Here is a 17,379-nt window from a genome sequence, read left to right as displayed (position 1 = left end):
GGTCAGGGTCCAGTATGTCCTTGGCAGGAACCCAGGAGCGCTCCTCGGGACCGTAGCCTTCCCAGTCCACCAGATACTGCCAGGACCGCTGCACCCGGCGGGAATCCAGTATCCGATGGACGGTATAAGCCGACTGGCCTCCGATGATACGGGGCGGAGGGGGAGGTCTGCCTGCCGGGATAAGGGGAGAAAAAACAACAGGTTTTACATTTACATTTACATTACATTTAAGTCATTTAGCAGACGCTCTTATCCAGAGCGACTTACAAATTGGTGCATTCACCTTATGATATCCAGTGGAACAACCACTTTACAATAGTGCATCTAACTCTTTTAAGGGGGGGGGGGGTTAGAAGGATTACTTTATCCTATCCTAGGTATTCCTTAATTCCTTAAATAGGTGGGTGTTCTCAGGTGTCTCCGGAAGGTGGTGATTGACTCCGCTGACCTGTGCGTCGTGAGGGAGTTTGTTCACATTGGGGGTGCAGAGCAGCGAACAGTTTTGACTGGTTGGCGGGAACTGTACTTCTCAGTGGTGGGGGAGGCGAGCAGGGCGCAGAGGTGGATGAGCAGTGCGCTTGTTTGGGTGTAGGGCCTGATCAGAGCTGAGGTAGGAGGTGTCCGTTCCCCTCACAGCTCGTAGCGGAAGCACATTGGTCTTGTAACGGATGCGAGCTTCAACGGGGAAGCCAGTGGAGAGAGCGGAGGAGCGGGGTGACGTGAGAGAACTTGGGAAGTTTTGAAGCACAGACGGGCTGGCGGCGTTCTGGGATGAGTTGTAGGGGTTTTAACTGGCACAGGCAGGAGCCCAGCCAACAGCGAGTTGCATGGGTAATCCAGACGGGAGATGACAAGTGGCCTGGATTAGGACCTGCGCGCGCTTCCTGCGTGAGGCACGGGTCGTGACTCTGGCGGAATGTTTGTAGAGCATGACCTACAGGAAGGGTCACCGCTTGATGTTAGTTGAGAAGACAGGGTGTTGTCCGGATCACGCCAAGGTTCTTAGCACTCTCCTGATTTATTTCTATTTATTTATTTTAATAAAGCAATGTGAAACGTGGGATTAATTTTAAGGGATCTGGGTAAGGTGGGCGAAAGTAACAGGGTTTCAGTCTTCCTGGCAACCTTAAAGGGGACGATGAATTTTCTGGGACGTTTTTGCGAGACTCCACCGTAGCGGTAAAATTCTTGGTTGAGAGCCATTACTCTCTTGGCCGAGGCGCAGGGTAGGCCCGGGCCGGCGACGTCTGTTGGCTTGTTGGTACCTTCTGTGAAGGAACGGCGGAAGATTAAGACGGGCCTTCTTCACGTAAGCAGGACGCGTCTGATGAACCTCGAGGCCTGAAGGGCACACGACTTCTGCCTCCTGGTCCGGGAACGAATGGAGGAGCATAGCCAACTGACATCGTGCGGGGACATACCAGTGGAGGAGGGAGCACAGGTGTTGTGCGCGTACTCCGGGTCCCAAACATTGACGGACGACATGTGGACGGGTTTGTTGGAGACCATACATCTGAGGGGTGGTTTCCAGTCTTGGATTCATCCTTCGGTTTTGGGGCATTGGGACTCCGGATGGTACTCTGGGAAGATAGACTGGCAGTGGCCCTAATGAGTGGAGATAGGCTTTCAAATACTTGAGGCGAACATGGGAGACCTCTGTGGAAACCATATCTTGGGAATGCCGAAGACTCGGAACACATGGTTAGATGCACCGAACGTCAGTCGTTTCTTGGCAGAAGGTAATAGTAAGGGAACGAACCTGGCCTTAATGTTCGCATGATGCACTAGTATCGGGACGTCCACGTTACCATCGGGACGGAGGAAAGGCCAAGTAATAAAGTCCAATTTGGAGATATGGGACCACGACGTTAGGGGTCGGCCTGGGGAATAAGACTTAGAGGGTGAAGGCGTCCTTGAGGGGCGGAGGGTGAGAAGATTTGCCCCTGGCAGCAACCTTTCGGTAGATAAGGCCGGTGACTGTGTCTTCGATCGGGAGTTGGCGCTGGACGCCTAGTGGCGTCCAATATTCTTTTATTGGTGGGCACTCCACGGCAGCAACTTCATAGCTGGACTGACACTCCGACTAGTGGTGCGACCTCACTCGCCTCTGAAGGTTTCGACACTGAGTGCGAGAGGAGTGGCCGGACACGAAGGGTCACCATTGGATGCGTGCACTCTTGCTGGACTTTGGAATTCAAACAATCGATTGGGGCCAGCGTATCCTCGCGTCAGGGCTCCAGGCTCTCGATGAGATTGGATTGTTTCACGGTATTCCCATCCACTTTGCCATCGAGATCGGAGCACACGATTCTCTAGCGTGCAAGAGTAAGGAGGGAGTCATGGTAGTATTCTTCTCTGTAATGGGCGAGGAGAGATAGATTGCGTGACAAGTTGCGTCGGCTTTTGGAGAATTCTATGTCGTCAGCCTGGTCGTGCCAGGACAACGGCTTGAGTTGGGTGAGTTCTATAGGCTGAGTGATGTGTTTCGGAGTCTTCTGGCATTCGCGGAGAAATATGGATCTGTAAATTTCCGCGCCACTGGAGAAGGATCGACGCACGATCTTCGTGACGTCTGTACGGTTGAGGTTCAAGGAAAAGGGCCTCGCTGTCAGACTGCTGTGCAATAGTAGGCTTTGTCCAGATTTTGGGGGAGTCTATTCATGTGGTACATGTTGTCCGGAGTTCTCAATGGCCTTCCCAACTGGGAGGAAGGGGTGTATACAAAAAAAAAATTAAAATGACTAAGGTAGTCTGACACACTCGAGGTGTTTCGTGGATCGCACTCTGACAAGGCTCGTTCCGCGAATAGGCCTCCGGGTTGAGCCAGTGCTCTCATTTCTTCATGCCATCGGTTTTGAGAACGCTAGCGGAGGTAGTTGACGCCAGCATAACCCCGTTGTGCTCCCTATTCCGCTTGATAGAGTTCATCTGCGGTCCGGCCGCAGGGGTATGTAGGCGGTGTAGTTGAGAAGACAGTTAGGCCGTACACTGGATCGAATGCTTGTTCTGTCTCGCACCCGTCCCTAGAGAGACGGACGGAAGCAAGAGTACGAGGTGTTGCTTCAAGCCCTCTCTGGAGGAGTGTCTCGATTCTCACGCTCCACCCAGACGAACGAGGGTTTCGGAGATCTCGTACGGAAGTAGTGCCGTTGTATTAGATTGCTTAGAAGGGGAGCTAGTCGAGTGCAGTAGGGTCGCATGAATTTAAGAGACGCTCCATACAGGCGGTAACGACCGTCTCGCTTCTCCTCTTCGGGCCCCTACACGACATACGCTGGTGTCGTCTGCGCGCACCGAGGCTTGGATTTTATCAGCTGGAGAGATAGGGGCTGCGAGCGGATTGACAGATCTAATTGATAGATATCTTGGCGCGATGTGCTTGAGATCGAGGTGGCCAGGTCTCAGAGGAAAGCTGAACTTCCTTAGACGACTTGGCGCGCGTGTCGGGCCAATCCCGCTACCTTTGCTCTGCACTAGAACCTATATGTGGGTTGCATATAGGACTCTGTTACCGGTTTAGTTCCAGCTATATATCTCAGGGGAATTGTATCTTCGCGAAGACATCCGAGGAATTTCACCTTATTATATTTATCTCTCAAAGGCTTAAACGTACGGTTTATATCGTGCTCTTAGTCTAGAAAAGGAGGCAGCGTTATTGCATGTACATTGTCTAGAATCAATATGCTATAGTGGTCTTGAAAGGGGAAGGCTCGAAAAGATAGTGAGCGATTGTAATCACGAAGATAACAAACCTTGGCAAGGTAGGTTAGTATTACGCTAGTGGGATGCCCTAATGCAACATCGCTCTTTACTTGGTAGAGTGCTTGCTGAACAAGGGCAGTCGCTATCCGAGTCAGGGGCGGCTTGCGAAGGCATTCACATTCAGGGTATTGGTAGGGTTGACTAGTGAGTCGCGTGTTATGAAAAAGACCGAAGTTCTTCCATTTCGGGCCACGGCGGGATCGGGTGATACGTTCAGGAACGATGGGTATGGGCGTTCCGCGAGGCTAAAGGGATTAGGGAGGCAGGACAACGGGTTCCCCTCCACTCCAGCCGCCACCCTTCCGCTCCATCCCCCTCCCGGTCCCTGGCACTCTTGGAGCAGCTCGTCACAAGGATGTGGCATAAGGCGGTAGTCGGGTAGGGTTCACGCGGGACGGGTTATGGGATTTGATAGTGCGCCGGTTTGCGATGCAAGGACGAATCCCTTCCGTCTTTTTTGGTCCAAAAAGACAAAGCCCTTTGCTAGCCGCGGCGAGGTGCAATGGCACGCATTGAGGCCTGTTCTGCGCAGAGCGTCCACTGTAGGTACTCCAGTCAGCAGCTCTTGTTCCGGGAGGGATGATGGTAAAAGATCCGACTGGGGGGCAGGTGCGCTCGTGGAAACAGGTCGATGGGGCAATCGTTAAGGTCTATGGGGGTGGTAGTTTTGGTGGCCCTCTTGTTTTGCTTAATATCGGGTTCTCGAGGTCATGGTACAACTTCGGGAATCGGGACAAGGTCGGATGATTTCTAGAGACGTCGGGAGGGGAATCGGGGAACTTGGGAAGATACGAGTGGCTTTGGCACGTAGGACCCACTGCTTGATAGTGCCACAGACCAGTGATGTTTGAGGGTTATGGCTGTTGAAGTCCAGGGGTAATCAAGGACGAGATGGGAACTCGGAACACGAGGTCAGATGAAGTTCATCACTCTGGTGTTTGGGAAACTGAAAGTCGAGGGGGTAGTGACACGAGTTGACAAGTCCAGATCCAAAGGGCTTCGAATCCAACGTAGTACACCTTAATGGGGTCACTTAGAGGTTCAGAGGGAACGCCATTCTCCTCGCCAGACACCATCCATGAAGTTATCTGCGGCTCCAGGTTACCAAGGCTTGAAGGGGAAGCTCTGGTTTCCAGAAAGGTAACTGGGTAAGAGCAGGCGAGGGAGTTGTGATGGTTGAGGAGGTTCATGTTTTCCTCTTCTTGTTCAGTCCTTCCCGCAGGCCTGCACGCGCGAGAGTGTGGCGTTTGTCCTCGGTAGGCCGGGACACGTGGAGAGGATTTAGGCCGGTCCTTGGTGCGCAATCATAGTGACGCAGTCGTTCGTCGCATCTCGGGTGTCAGCCTCTGCCACGTCTGGAGTATGACGTGCGTCGCAACGGCCTGCTTAGGGTTCGTTCCGGCTGGAGATACAGCGCGGGATTACGTCAGGAAGGCTCGTCGTAGTTAGGCTCTCGGGAGCTGTCCGTGACACCCCTGGCGGTAGGGTTAGCTAGGAGTGAAGGGTAGATTCTACGGCTCTGAGCCTGTCTCTCTCGGTCAGTACGCTGGATCATATCGCGCCGTGAAAGACAACTCGGATCTTAGCTGGAGCTCCGATGGTGTTGTCTGGGTGGGCACTCTTCCCGGAGCCTAATTGGTGGAACAAAGCTCCAGTTTCCTATCATTCGGATAGAGTGGTCGGCACAAGAAACGGGCTTCAAAAAGCAATACCAAGCTGCTGGAGCCGGTCACGTACTAGTCCGTCTCATGTGCCACTCGCGCGTGCTGGCCCGTTTAGATGGAACTGGATGGCATAGCTCCATACTTACGTGCTCTGCGCCCGACCTTTGGCGCATCGGTCAGGATGCCGTTTGGCCTGTAGTCTAGAACCAGCTGCGTACGTGATTTCTTTTGAAACCTCGCTTGAATTTCTTAAGCAAAGGTCAGAGCTTTAAACTAAAGGGTTCGGCTCGCTTATTTTGTAACACGGTGGAGTTTGTTCATTGGACGTTTTCTAGGTGATGTATCTCAAAATTGTTAGGCGTCTGGGGATAAGGCGCTACTTCTAACTGCCACATTACACTGGCTAGAATATGGTAGCAATCGTCAGAGCTGGTTAAAAAGCCGTTTGTTTTTTTTTTTTCTCTCTCTTTTATCCCGGGAGGAGGACCTCCCTCCGGTAGTATCGATCAGCGAGGGCGAGTCGGGCTTGTATAACGTCTGATATCTATATGGTCTGGATCTCCGTGAGGTTTTGTCAGTGGGGGGCCAGGGGTCGGTGTGGAAAGCGGTGACTCGCAGAGTAAGTTGGGTGGGGACTGGGATTGCCAGCTACGGGCGAGCGAGCGGCGACCAGAGACGATGGGAGTACTATTCTGGCTGGATGAGTGATAACTGGACACTGACTCCATTCCGTCAGTTTAAAATTCATGGTCCTCGTGCCAATGAGTGACAGCATGGCTTAGGAAGCGAATCGTCAGGAGCCGTTCTAGGGGGGGATGTTGGTCGCTGGGTGAGCAGGTTTTGGCGGCCAGGGATGATTCAGGGTTTTGGTTCATAAGGATGGTCCCCCTTGCAGCTTTTTTGGTATTTTTGTTCTTTTTCTGGCCGTAATTATTGGTTTGCATTTGTAGTCATTCCCCTTGTTAGTACTTTAACTGGTGCTGTTCCTCCGTTTTGGCATCACTGTTTTGGTAGGTTAGGGGCACGCGTTCTCAGACCAACAGTCTGTTCTATAGTAGGTATAGATATCTCTCTTTTGTAGTATTGTTTTCAGAGTTCTCTCTGGGGAGTGAATTTCAGGTTGTGATGTGGCTGGTGAAAGTCTAGTGTTGAGTTAGGCATGCTTAGAGAGGTTGATTATGTTTGTTATCCTCTCGCTAGGGGTTTTTTTAAATCCTGACTTTTATGGGTAGGAGTGTCTCCTATTTTGTTATCTTTGCGGAGGTATTTCCATACTGTCGAGTGCCTCATTGGCTTTATTTTGTGACCATTGTGGATTTTAGTTTCTTTGCCTGAAGATTTTGTTCTTTAATTAAACGACATCTTATAGTGTATTGGATGGTGGTGCTGCCTATTTTAGGTTTGGAACGGGTTTTAGTGGGGTTGCGTTTCTCGCGCACAGCGGGCGTCTGACAGATTGTAAAGGGAACTTTAAAAAAAAATCTATTTTAGAATAAGGTGTAATAAAATGTGAAAGCTCTAAGGGGGTCTATAATGACTTGCTTCCGTATGTCCTGTCACTTGTCTCTTCCTTACTGGAGCTGACTACAATGCCTCAACAGTAGCAGGTCATGTATTTCACTGGATCTGTTCTATCAAATGCATAGTTAATTGTTTTCCAGGCCGCTCTTGTAAACACTGGGCGAAGCTTGGTTAATTATATGGCCAGTCATTACATAAAGGATTCTAATTGTAATAAGTTCCTTTTCTGCAAAACAGCTGTCTGTGTGAGTTGGCCTTTTTGACATGAGTTGTTGGGCTTAGTTTGTGGAGTTGGATTAAAAATGGTCCACCTAGGACCGCTTATTGAGAAAGACGAGTCAGTGACCCCATCTAAATCTGTAAGCGACTCTGCTTCCTAGGGGGCGTAATCATACGGTGAAAGGCCACCATAGTGTAGACAAAGTCTCATAACCATTTACATGCAAATAAAGTAAAAACTAAAGTGTCTGCGCGTTCTTTGGTCTCTCCAGACACTTTCACTTGGGGAGCTCAAGAGAGGCAGGAACTGGTTGGTAAACTCTGGGGCCAGTTTTTGGGGCACCTTGGCACGGTTGCGGAGGGCTTGGGCTTAGGTTGGGTGGGTTCCTTTGCAAGGGCGTCAGTCTGTTGTGCCAGCTCAGAGCCAATGTGCTCTCTCCGGCTTCACAGGTCAGCCGGTTAGCGGTCCCCTGCTGACGTCGATGTGCGTTGACATTTAGGTCAGACGGCTTTATTTTCCATTCTTAATAACCACCTCCAGTAAGGGAAGAGCAGAGGGTCAAGAGTAGGGTGAGGAGACGAGGGACATATCTGACAGATCGAAGAGTCGATGGTTAAGTCAGAACTGTAAAGGTGTTTTCCACAGGTTACACTGATCAGTACTACTGGCTGTTTTTTCTGGTTTCAACTTTTATGGATTTGAAGATTTCAGTTACAACCAGAAGATGAGGCAGACACGCAGTATCGAGTGGTGGTTGTTAATTAGAACAAAATTTGGCTAAAGAATACTAAAGATCCATCATGCATCAAACTAAGCAAGAGGCACAATGGAAATCCTTCCCAATACAAAGAACTCACAAAGTGGTAAAAAACGCAGGAAACAAACCTCAAAGACTACTCAAATACTACACATAGAACTAACATGAGAATCTGGAAAATTCCAACAAGAGAAATATTATATAAACAAGCTTGGGCTGGGGCTGTGGTGCTAACTTACAAACACTGAGCAAGGACTGGAACACACAGGGTTAAAATACTAACCTTTTTGTTTACATTTAGTTTTTATTGATTTTATTTCAGTTTGTCTTATTTTGTGTCTGTCTCGCTCTCCCTCTGTCCCGCGCCCACTCAGCCTTTCCCATTATCCAGAATACCAGAAGAACTCTGGAACATCCAACAAGAGAATATCTTATATAAACAAGGCTTTGGGTGGGGCCTGGGTGCTAACTTACAACATGGAGAATGGAATGGGGAACACAGCAGGGTTTAATACTACAGGGAATGAATTACAGGGTTGAAATATTAGGGAAGAAAACAAAAGGTTTACAAAAAAGGTGGGCACGGGGGACATCTAGTGAAACAAAACCTGAACAGTCCTGGCCAACCTGAACACATTTTGTATTTCTGTAAAGTTCACCCAGCCCCAGCCCAAGCTTGTTTTAAATATAGATACTTTCTTGTGTGGATTTATTCCAGAGGTTCTCTGGTTAATTCTTGTGTATTATTTGAGTTAGTTTTTTGAGGTTTGTTTTTCGCTGCTGTTTTACCATTTGTTGGCAGTTTTTTGTATTTTGGGGATCCATTTTGTGCCTCTTGCTTTATTTTTGGACATTGTGGATTTTGTTTTGTTGCCTTTGAAGATTTGTTCTCTAATTAAACCACCATCTCTAGTACTTGCGTGTCTGCCTCATCTTCTGGGTTCTGACGATTTATTAGTGACTGTTTCTCGCACGGTCCTGAGAACACTGGAGCCATTAATATGAATCCCAGAGGCAGCCAGTACCAGGACTTTTTTTCCCCATGCTGTCCCACCACGAGGGGACTGTCCAACTCACGAAGATGCTTGGTCGCAAGAAGCCTTACTGGCTGGACTTCTCAACTTCTGTCGGAGATGATGACTTCATAAGCAGATATTGCTGATCACTTTTGCCTGCAACGCTTCTGCTCCAGTTATCAGTTCAAGTGCCTGTGGCAGGGTAACCCCTGGCTGAACCTCGTCTTGCCGCCTCCCCCAACGGTTCTCAGGTGATCCGAGTGTTTGTAAGGGGTTTTTCACTCAACTGTTCTTCTCCTTCGAGCTGCAACCTGTCGTTTCTCCACCGCGCGGTCAAGATAGGCATATATCATCACTCTGCTGTCTCGGAAAAAGCTAGCCTGGGTTACTGCTGTGTGGAGTGCCGAAGTCCTGCTGTGCCAGCTACTCTACTTTGCTGAAGAATTCAGCGAGTGTTGGTCGGTCCTACCAGCGGGTCCTACTCAGCCAACGCTCCTGATCTCCGGCCAAGGTCGGCGCAGCGTGAGGACTTGCCAATCAGTTCACACGGTGGCAGCAGCGAGTGGCTGGAACGACGAGCTGCTTCACAGCGTGTGCTTTTTTGAAGGTCTTTCCGAACACATGCAAGATGAACTGGCTACTTCGGGAAGCACCAGTACACTCGAGTCCTATCAAGTTGGCTTCACGCATAGACCAGCGTCTGAGAGAGGAGAGAGCTCAACCGTAGATCTCTCACCTAGCTCCTATCGGTCCCAGCTCCGAGTCTCCACCTTTATCTCGCTGCTCCACCGGAACCCATGCAGGTTGGACGCATATCCCAGGCTGAGAGAGACCGCGGATGAGGGAGCGATGCTGTCTATATTGCGGCAACCGGGGCCATTTCCTCTCCACGTGTCCCTGGCTCCAGGGAAAACGCACTTCCCTGTGCAGGCCTGGGAGGACTGTAACGGGAAAACATACCTCCTCCATCCATCCACTCCGCCTCTCATTCCAGTTACTTCCTCGGCAACCAGGCTTCCGCATTCAAGCCTTGGTAGATCTGGAGCGCAAGGTAACTTCATTGGATGTGTTGTGGCCGATGGAAATGGCGTTCCCTCTGAACCTCTAAGTGACCCTCATAAGGGTTCTACGTTGGATGGAAGTCCTTTGGGTCTGGACTTGTCACTCGTGTCACTACTTGTTCGACTTGCAGTTTCCCACACCAGGAAAGTGATGAACTTTCATCTGACTGCCGTGTTCGCGAGTTCCTCTCGTCCTTGGATACCCCTGGCTTCAACAGCCTAACCCTCACATCGACTGGTCTGTGGGCACTCAAGGCAGTGGGGTCCTAACGTGTACAGCCACTTGTATCTTCCCAAGTTCCTCGAGTTCCCTCCGAGTCTCTAGAATTCCATCGACCTGTCCGAGTTCCCCGAGTGTTACCCATGACCTCAAACGGTATTTAGCAAACAGAGGGGCCACCAAACTACCACCCCATAGACCTTACGATTGCCCGCCATCGACCTGTTTCCGGGCACCTGCCCCCCCAGGGGTCGGATCTTTTCCCTATCTCCTCCGAAGAGCTGCTATGGATACTACATCAAGGACATCTCTGGCAGCAAGGCCTCATGCGTCATCCACCTCGCGGCGGGAGCAGGGTTTTTCTTTGTGGACAAAAAAGACGGGGGATTACTGTCTTGCATCGACTACCGGGGACTTAATGCCATAACCGTCCGTAACCGCTACCCGCTACCCTTATGGCACAGCCTTTGAGCTGCTCGGAAGCATTGTCTTCACTAAGCTTGACCTGCGGAACGCATACCATCTTGTGCGGATCAAACCCGGTGACGAGTGGAAGACCGCTTTCACACGCCTACTGGTCACTACGAATACTTGGTGATGCCTTCGGCTGACCAACGCTCCGGCTGTGTTCCAAGCGCTCATAAACGATGTGCTTAGGGATATGCTTACATTCTTCGTGTTTGTTTACTTGGATGACATCCTCATCTTTTCGAGTCTCCTTCAGAACACACTAAGCATGTCAGACAGTAGGCATACTCAAACGCCTCTTGACAGCCATTTGTACGTTAAGCGGAAAAATGTGAATTCCATTCCTCCCGAGTACAATTCCTGGATTTGTAGTGGAACCCGGTCGAGTCCAGATGGACCCCAAGAAGGTAGGGGCGGTAGCGGATTGGCCCACCCCAAGTCCGTTAAGGAAGTTCAGCGTTTCCTGGGCTTCACCAACTTTTACCGCAAGTTCATCAAGAATCTCAGCTCGGTGGCAGCCCTCTCTCAGCTGTAACCAAGGGTGGCAACACAAGGTTTCTGTGGGAGGAGAAGCTGAGACGGCCTTCCAAGGACTCAAGCAGCGCATCCTCTCTGCTCCCATTCTGACTACCAACGGGGATGAACCTTTTGTGGTGGAGGTAGACGCATCAGAGGTTGGGGTTGGAGCTGTCCTGTCTCAGAGGGGTGAAGACAAGAAGCTTCATCCTTGCGCCTTCTTCTCTCACCGGCTTACCCCGGCCGAGAGGAATTACGATGTGGGGGATCGTGAACTCTAGCGGTTAATGGATGAGAATGGAGACACTGGCTCGAGGGGGCTTCTCACCGTTTCAAGTGCTTACGGACCACAAAAAATCTGAAGTATATCCAGCAGGCGAAGCGGTTGAACTCCAGACAAGCTCGATGGTCTCTTTTCTTCAGCCGATTTCAGTTTATCCTCACCTATAGACCCGGGTCGAAGATATCAAACCGGACGCTTTGTCACGAATCTACTCTCCTGCCATTCGAGAAGTACTGACATGACTGTCCTTCCGGCGCTAAGATCGTGGCTCCGATCTCGTGGCAAGTGGAGGATACCGTGAAACAAGCCCAAGCCATCGAACCGGGCCCTGGAGGAGGTCCTGCCAATCGGTTGTTTGTTCCCAAGGCAGCAAGGTCCCAAGTCCTTCTGTGGGGGCACTCCTCTCGCCTCACCTGTCACCCGGGCGTAGGTCGCACCTTGGAGTTCATTCAGCGTAAGTTCTGGTGGCCCACCATAAAAGAAGACGTTGCCACTTTCGTCAAGGCCTGTTCCGTGTGCTGCAGGGCAAATCTTCTCACCTCGCCCTCAGGACTCCTTCACCCTCTATCTATTCCCCACCGACCCTGGTCCCATATCTCATTGGACTTTATTACTGGCCTTCTCCGTCCCATGGTATACTACTATCCTAGTCATCATCGACAGGTTTTCTAGAGGCGGCAGGTTCGTTCCTTGACTAAGTACCTTCTGCCAAGGAAACGGCTGAGTTGGTGATTAACCATGTGTTCCGAGTCTTCGGCATTCCGCAAGATATGGTTTCCGACAGAGGTCCCTAGTTCGCCTCAAGGTTTTGGAAGGCCTTCTGCCAACTCATAGGGGCCACTGCCAGTCTATCTTCAGGGTACCATCCGGAGTCCAATGGCCAAACCGAGAGGATGAATCAAGAGCTGGAACCACCCTCAGATGTATGGTCTCCAACAACCCGTCACATGGTCGTCCTTCATGGTTTGGGCCGAGTACGCGCACAACACCTTGTGCTCCTCCTCCACTGGTATGTCCCCGCACGAGTGTCAGTTTGGCTATGCTCCTCCATTGTTCCCGGACCAGGAGGCAGAAGTCAGTGTGCCTTCAGCCTCGAGGTTCATCAGACGCTGTCGGCTTACGTGGAGAAGGCCCGTCTTAATCTTCTGCTGTCCTCACAGAGTACCACAAGCAACAGACGTCGCCGTCCCGGGCCTACCCTGCGCCTCGGCCAGAGAGTATGGCTCTCAACCAAGAATTTACCGCTACGGGTGGAGTTCGCAAACTGTCCCAGAAATTCATGGTCCCTTTAGGTTGCCAGAAGACTGAACCCGTTACTTTTCGCCTGCACTTACCCAGATCCCTTAAAATTAATCCCACGTTTCACATTTCTTTATTAAAAATAAAATAAAAAAATAAATCAGAGTGCTAAGAACCTTGGCGTGATCCTGGAACACCCTGTCGTTCTCAACTAACATCAAGGCGGTGACCCGTTCCTGTAGGTTCATGCTCTACAACATTCGCAGAGTACGACCCTGCCTCACGCAGGAAGCGGCGCAGGTCCTAATCCAGGCACTTGTCATCTCCCGTCTGGATTACTGCAACTCGCTGTTGGCTGGGCTCCCTGCCTGTGCCATTAAACCCCTACAACTCATCCAGAACGCCGCAGCCCGTCTGGTGTTCAACTTTCCAAGTTCTCTCACGTCACCCCGCTCCTCCGCTCTCTCCACTGGCTTCCAGTTGAAGCTCGCATCCGTTACAAGACCATGGTGCTTGCCTACGGAGCTGTGAGGGGACGGCACCTCCGTACCTTCAGGCTCTGATCAGGCCCTACACCCAAACAAGGGCACTGCGTTCATCCACCTCTGGCCTGCTCGCCTCCCTACCCTGAGGAAGTACAGTTCCCGCTCACAGTCAAAACTGTTCGCTGCTCTGGACCCCAATGGTGGAAAAACTCCCTCACGACGCCAGGTCAGCGAGTCAATCACCACCTTCCGGAGACACCTGAAACCCACCTCTTTAAGAATACTGGATAGGATAAAGTAATCCTTCTAACCCCCCCCCCCTTAAAAGAGTTAGATGCACTATTGTAAAGTGGTTGTTCCACTGGATATCATAAGGTGAATGCACCAATTTGTAAGTCGCTCTGGATAAGAGCGTCTGCTAAATGACTTAAATGTAATGTAAATGTAAATGTAAAACCTGTTTTTTTTTTCTCCCTTATCCCGCAGGCAGACCTCCCCCTCCGCCCCGTATCATCGGAGGCCAGTCGGCTTATACCGTCCATCGGATACTGGATTCCCGCCGGGTGCAGCGGTCCTGGCAGTATCTGGTGGACTGGGAGGTACGGTCCGAGGAGCGCTCCTGGGTTCCTGCCAAGGACATACTGGACCCTGACCTCATTCGTCAGTTCAGGGTCCTCCACCCTGAGAAGGCTGGTAGGAACGTCAGGAGCCGTTCCTAGGGGGGATTCGTCAGGTTTTGCAGGTTTATGTTCTAGTGTCCCCTTGCACCTTTTTTGTACCTTTTGTTTTCTTGCCCTAATTATTGTTGCACCTGTAAGTCATTCCCTTGTTAGTATTTAAACCCTGTGTGTTCCTCAGTTCCTTGCTCATGTTTGTAAGTTAGCACCCGCCCCAGCCCAAGCCTTGTTTTATAAGATATTTCTTTGTTGGATTTTCCAGAGGTTCTGGTTTAGTTTTGTGTATTATTTGAGTAGTCTTTTGAGGTTTGTTTTTCCTGCTGTTTTTTACCACTTTGTGGAGTTTCTTTTGTATTTTGGAGGTTTCCATTTTGTGCTCTTGGCTTTATTTTGGACATTGTGGATTTAGTTTCTTTGCCTGAAGATTTTGTTCTTTAATTAAACCACATCTCTAGTACTGCTGTGTCTGCTCATCTTCTGGGTTCTGACGATTATTAGTGACTGTTTCTCGCACCGGGTCCTGACAGATTGATTAAGGAACTTTAAAAAAAATCTATTTTAGAATAAGGCTGTAACGTAAAAAATGTGGAAAACGTTAAGGGTCTGAATACTTTCCGTATGCACTGTCAACTGTCTTACATACTGAGACTCAATGCTCACATGCAGTTATTTCCCTGATGTTATCACAATCATTATTTTTCAGCCTCTTGTAAACACTGCGAGCTGTTAATTACTATGCCAGTCATTAATAAGGATCTAATTTAAAAAGTTCCCTTTTTGCAAACACAGTGTTCTGTGTGAGTGCACTTTTGACATGATTGTTGGATATTTTGAGTTGACTTAAAATGTCCCTGACCGCTTATAAATAAAACACGTCAGTGACCCCCTCTCCATCTGTAAGCACCTGTTCAGGCTAATCATGGTGAAACCACCAAGTGAGACAAAGTCTATAACCATTTACATGCAAATAAAGTAAAAAACTAAAAAGTGTCTAGCGTCGTCCCAGACAACTTTCACTCTGCCTCAGAGAGAGGAACTGTGTACACTGGCCATTTTGACACTTGGCAGGTGGGCCAGAGACTGGCTACGGTGGTGGGCTTAACATTTAAAGGCGCTCAGATGTCTGACAGCCCCTCCAGAGCCAAACTGCTGCCCCTCACGGCCTCTCACAGCCCCCCGCCCCCTGGCCGGTCCCCTGCTGACGTCGACTGTGCCGTTTACATTTAGGTAGACAGGCTTATTCCATTCTTAATACCACCTCCAGTAAGGAGAAGAGCAGAGGTGTCAAGCAGTAGGTGAGAGACAGGGACAATCTCACGACCGGATGACTGTTAAGTCAGAACTCTAAAGGTGTTTCACAGGTTACACTGACAGTTACTGCTGTATTTTTCTGGTTTCACTCTTTATGGATTTGAGTTTAGTTAGTTTGATTTCTTCATTTTTGTTGTTGATAAATTTGCATTTTTATTACATATCGTCTTTAATCAGCTTGTCTGTACAGTTGAAGAGGAGTACATAGGGATGGCTGGCTGCGTTTTTCAAAAGAGTTGTCCCGTCTGTCACTCGGACGTTGGTCATAAACCTTTCTGTGACCCTTTTTCTGTCTCGATTGGGTGTCCTGTCGTGATTCGGTCATGAGTTCAAAGATAGTGAACTCTACTCAACCCCTGGAAAGCCAAGCACGATGGATAACCTAGCCGACTGCACTGGTGCCGGCTTGGACCTCATTCAGAATCGCATTGAGTCTCTGAGCAGTAAGATGACAGGCTCATCAACATCCAGGAGAAGGTCCTCAATCGGCTGGACGGAATAACCAGGACATCGATGGTATCGAGAGGGACGGTGAACTCTGAAGGTGGACAACGAGGAGATCCATATACCTGCAAGAGCCCTAACTCTTCCCTGGTCAAACCCAGGGTACAGGTGTGGTGAGCGAGGTGAGAGAGATGTGTCATGAGATGAGCTCCATCATGATGGGTTGGACCAGCGCTCGGAGAAGCAGGCTGAGAAGCTGGACGGGATGGAGATCTGGTCTCAGCATCCAGCAGTCATCAGTTCATCGGGGAGACGGTGAAGAGCTCCCGGTTATGGAGATGATGTTTATGCATCCTGCAGCACGCAAGGCTCCAAGTCCAAAGACAGTAAGAGCAAGGTGGACGTTAAGAGGCAATCGTCTGCAGAAAAGGCGGAGCTCAGTTACTAAGAAGACCGACAAGGTGAGACTGGAAGCTCAAACTGCACTAACCAAAGAGGTGTGTTTGTGCAGGTCTATGTGACTGTATTAAGGGTTCTTTATTAAGGCACTTTATGAACTCTTTACTCAACAAAACTCTGGATTATGTTCAAGTGAATTTAATAATAAAACTTGTGTTCAGGTGTTAATTTAGAATGGATTGATGTTATGGATGTTTTGATGGGCAACGTAGGTTAGATGAATTGCTGGGTTCGCTGTTTCCTCACGCTCCTGCAAATTACATGTCCTTCAAAAATGTGCACATTGTATTCAGGCTCGGAGATAAGGTGCTCCATGTTTCCATGTTTGGTTTTTGATTTGGTTTAGTTTTATGACATTGGCACTGCAGAGGAAAATGATCAGAGCAGCAGAGCTGGCTAGTCAAGTGGAGATCTGTTTCCTAAGGAAGGATTGTGGCTTGGCTCATGCTATTTTTCCTCATGAAGTGGTGGAAGATGTGTCAAAGCATATGATTTGGACATAGCGATCTCCACTGCTTGTATAGTGCCATGCAGAGCACGCCATATTGTATGGAGGAGCAAAGCCTTGATACTTATACCCAGTGTTGAAATTGGTGGAACATTCCACCACCTCATGATCAAGTACAGTGGTATATGAAAAACAGCATCTGTTTACAATGCTCAAGCAAAAGGACTCAAATTTGCCCCACCTTTCACCACCTACGTAATCACTTACTGCCCTGCTCATACTGTACATTAGCCTACATTCTACCTACGTTGTCCCACATTCTCCTCTACATTCCTCCTTGCCTATAATGTGGCTCCGGCATCTGGGGTGCTGAGGGTAAGCCCCCTCTCTCTTTCTCTCTGTCACTCTCTCTATCTCTGTCTCTCCCTCGCTTGTTTCTGTATGTCTTTCTCTCTATTGCGGTATCTTCTCTACCTTCTCAGTCCTGTAGTGGCATGTTGAGAGGTCCCAGCGTGGATATACTGTAGACGTACTATGTTTCAGTGATGTGTATTGAGTTCTGTTACCTATATATTCATTACATTCAGAGCATCCAAATGTACATTATTTACCTCCATTGTTTCAGATAAAGCTATTCATAACTCTTTTAGCAATCCAGCCATGGTAACTGTGTCAAACAGCCATTGATTAAAGGGTCTAGTAAATGATTGTTCTTCACACTGCGTGCTACATTTGAGCTGGCACAGAGGCTGGAAACGAGGCTGGCACTGCTTCAGATGCGAGTGGCTCAAAATAAGCAGGAGATGATTGAATCTTCTTTTCTCCATC

The sequence above is a fragment of the Salvelinus sp. IW2-2015 genome, unplaced genomic scaffold (assembly GCF_002910315.2).
Source record: "Salvelinus sp. IW2-2015 unplaced genomic scaffold, ASM291031v2 Un_scaffold2184, whole genome shotgun sequence".
Taxonomy (NCBI): domain Eukaryota; kingdom Metazoa; phylum Chordata; class Actinopteri; order Salmoniformes; family Salmonidae; genus Salvelinus; species Salvelinus sp. IW2-2015.
The sequence above is the reverse complement of the archived record's forward strand: the minus strand, read 5'-3'. Positions refer to the sequence as shown.